Consider the following 4,219-nt stretch of genomic DNA (forward strand, 5'->3'; position numbering starts at 1 on the left):
AGGGCATCAGATCCCATGGTTGTAAGCCACCATGTGGTTGTTGGGAATTGAACGCAGAACCTCTTGGAGAGCAAGTGGTCAGTGCTCTTAACCTCTGAGCCATCTCTCCATGCCCCCCCTTCACTTCTTTTTTTTTTTTTTTAAATTACACTTATTTACGTATCGATCATTTCAGGTGAGGGACTGGCATGGCATATAGAAGTCAGGAGTCAACATGTGGGAGTCAGTTGTCTGCTTCCACCATAAGGTTCCAGGGATTCGGTCACTCTTCAGCCTTGGCAGCAAGCAGCTGTACATTAGGGTTTGTTTGTATCTTAAATCTCCACCATAAGAATGGTTGAAAAATACAAGACCAGCTAGGTGATAAAGGGACTTCCTGCCGTGCCTGACAACTTGAGTTAGGTTTCTGCTATGTGGTAGAGACAACCAGCTCCCTGGAGCTGGAGAGATGCGTCAGAAGTTAGGAGGCTACTCTTTCAGAGGAACCAAATTCAGTATCTTTTCCTCACATTGCTGTTCACCACCCTCTGAACTCCAATTCCAGGGGTCCAGTGCCCTCTTCTGGCTTCTTCGGGCACTGCACATACACAGTGCACAGATGCAGACAAAAAGAACCAACTTCCAAAAGTAGTCCATGAACCTCCCCGTGTGTATGTTGGCATGTGTGTGTGTGCATACACACACAGAAATGGAATTGAGTTAACAAAATTGGAATTGCATGAGGCTGCTGCAGGCAGTTTGTGAGTTTGTGGTGAGCTGTGTAAGTTTGGAGCAGTCTATTAACCCCTTCACTGTGGCGTTCTCATCTTTTGCACACAGACGACAGCACTTTACCTGTGGTGGGACTGCAAATACAGAGTCAATCAATTTTATAAGTCTTTGTGCTCAAAATTGTTTTTAAAAAAATAGCTGCCAGGCCATGGGACAGAAGAAGCCAGCAGCTCCGGCACTCAGTAAGGACAGGGGTTCAAAGCAGAGGCTGGCTTTGCTGCAATGAGACCCCATCTCCAAAATATAAGGAGAGTGGAGTAGGGGAAGAGCTGTTTGCATGTCAGAAGCCACTGTTCTTGAGGCTTTGACTGACGCAGTAGCTGCTTGCCTCTGTCAGTCACAAGCTTCAGCAAGCCACTGAGACCAGGTCGGGGCTTTCCTAGGAAGGCTTTGGCAAGGAATTGGCAAGAAAAGTATCCGGAGGGGGGAGGCAGGAGGTCCAGGAAGAAACAAGGTTGTGTCCCACAATCCTGCATGACCACCCCAGGGACACACTGTTCCTTTCCAGCGCTAGTACTTACTTCCCCAAGGACTCGACGTCTCCAACAATTGATGCTCGAACATCCTCCTCAGGGCAGTCCTTCAGTCATAATGACCCCTCCTCTCTTTCAAAATTGATTCAGAAATCCCTATGACAGAGATTGGTCCAGCCCAGGACTATAGAGGAAAATTGATAGAAACCTTGAAGAAATTAATTAGGGGATGATGTCACCTTGTTGGGGGGGGGGCGGGGAGAAATCACTCTGGGAGTTGGTTGTTGGTTTTGTGAGATGGGTCTTATTTCTTGTTCTGTAGCTCAGGCTAGCTGAGAGCTTAAGGTATCCGCTGCCTTTGCCTCCCCAGTGCCGAGACCACAGCACATTTGGCTTATTTGCTTTTGAGGTTAAATGACGGCAGCACTAGGGAGGCAGAGGCAGGCAGATAGATCTCTGTGAGTTTGATATAGCCTGGTTCTACAAATCAAGTTCAGGACAGCCAGAGCTTGTTACACAGAGAAACCCTATCTTGAAAACCCCGGGTGGGGTGGGGTGGGGTGGGGTGGGGTGCGGTGGGGTGGTATAGCTCTTTGAAGTCAGGTCTGGCAGACAATACACACCTTTAATTACAACACCTGGGAAACTAAATATCATCCTGGGCTACATAGAGTGAGGCCAGCCTGGGCTACCTGTGAACCAGTGTCCTATAGCACTTCCTTGAGATTTAAACATTCCATCCTGCTGGGCAGTGGTGGCAAAGGCCTTTGGCAGAGGCAGGCAGATTTCTGAGTTCAAGGCCAGCCTGGTCTACAGAGTGAGTTCCAGGACAGCAAGGGCTGCACAGAAAAACCCTGTCTCAAACACCACCACCACCAACAACAACAACAACAAAACCCCAAACAAACCAAACCAAACCACAACAACAAAAAAATTCCATCCTGCAGGAAAGCTCCTTAAAATTGAAAGTAAACAATTAAACTAGCTTCAGGAAGTCCCTAAAACTGACCAGATTTACAGGACCCTCCCTCCCATGTGTAAACACTAAAGATTGGAGAGTTACTCTCTGGCCAGACTAGCACCAGGAAAGGATCAGAAATAGAGCTGCTCGGGAGACGCTCAGATCAACCAAGTTCCCCCCCCACCCCCCGAAAGACCCCTCACCTGCACTGTGCTCCAGGTCCCCAGCTTTCACCCATGAGCTGTCACTCATGCTGGGGTGGGCTTTGATGATGCAGCTGTCTTTCCGTCGTTTCTGCTCTTGTTAAGTTATCCCTCACCCATATCTCCTTAAGTAATCCCAGAATAAAATTCTTTGGTTCACCAACCTGGACTTTGGTAGTAGGCTCCTTATTTGGGGTGAGTATGTTGTGTATCTCCCAGGAAAAGTCTGTCACACCATACCCTGTCCTCTTTATGTAATCGGATGCCATGTGTGTGAGAGATGAGTCTCACTTCTCGTTCTGTATCTCAGGCTAGCCGAGAGAGAGCTCATAGCATCCCCTTGCCTATTTCTCCCAAGTGTATGAGTGCATCATGAGAGTGCCTGGTGCCCACAGAGGTCAAAAGAGGATGTTGGATCTTCTGAAACTGGGATATGGGTGGTTGAACCCATATCCTCTGCAAGAGCAACAACTGATCTTAACTGCTGAGCCATCTCTCTAGGGCCAACACCCAGTCCTTTAAAAGAAAAATAGTTGGTGGGTTGGAGAGATGGCACAGAGCCTAAGAGCACTGGCTGTCCTTCCAGAGGTACCGAATTCAAGTCTCAGCAACCATGTGGTGGCTTGTAACTATAATGAGATCTGGTGCTCTCTTCTGGCCTGCAGGCCTACATGCAGGCAGAACACTGTATAGATAATAGGTAAATAAATCTTTTTTAGAAAAATAAATATTTAGAAAAAAATTAGTTAGCATAGTGACACACACCTTTAATTCCAGTACTCAGGAGGCAGAGGCAGAGGCAGAGGCAGAGGCAGGAGGATTTCTATGAGTTGGAGGTCAGCCTATTCTGCATAGAGAGTCCCAGGACAGCCAGGGCTATATAATGAGAACATAATCTATACTCTGCTGAAGTGGAAATTTAAGGGTTCTTTGGGAAGTTAGTTGTTTTGGATGGTGTCTTGCTGGGGCAAACATGTGAAAGAGTGTCTTCCTGAAGTGGCCAATGTTAGCAGCAGCAGCAGCTCAATCCACTCGCAAACACTTCATGGATACACCAGCAGTCCTGTTGGGTAGAGTCAGGATAGCAAACACGGATCAGCAGTGGTGGCACTACCTAGCAGAGACAGCCAGGCCTCAGCCTTCGCACAAGTCAGCAGGAGGGGCCAGGGCCAACAAGCATTGCCCAGCTAGCGCTACACGAAAGCCAAGCTCAGCCTCCGACAATAGCTGGTGAGTTCCATTTGTACCCTCCAAGCATCACGTGTCTTCCACGGATCTTGTCACAGTGTGTGAGTCTGTCTCAGTCAGTCTGTCAATCAGCCCAAGTCCAGGAAAGCACCAAATAAGCTGTGTCGCACCACCATAAGTTTTTTGGTGAGTTTCTCTCTATGGAATCCCGACACATGGAGCTTAACTTCAAGATGTAAGGCGGACCAATTGTGTGTCATTAGCAAAGAATCCTTCATCACGTGTCCTTTCACATGCTTGCTTTAGCAGAACGCCCTCTCTCCTGTGTCTGCTTCAGTGAAACGTTCCTTCACTAGTCTGCCTTAGCCTCTCCCTTGTGTCCACTTCAGCCAAAAGTTCCTTCACATTTGCCCCAGCAAAACACCATCCCACCGACTTTCCAAAGAAACCTTGTTTCCAATTCACTGTCTTAAAACTACAAAAAAAAAAAAAAAAAAAAAAAAAAAAAAAAAAAAAAAAAAAAAAAAAAAAAGAAGAAATGATTTGAGTGACTTTGAAAGAACAGGTGTTTCTGCTGCTGGTCTTCTCTGTCCCTTGTGGGGACACTGTTCACCCAGCACATT

The sequence above is a fragment of the Mus caroli genome, chromosome 3, assembly GCF_900094665.2.
Source record: "Mus caroli chromosome 3, CAROLI_EIJ_v1.1, whole genome shotgun sequence".
NCBI classification, from domain to species: Eukaryota; Metazoa; Chordata; class Mammalia; order Rodentia; family Muridae; genus Mus; species Mus caroli.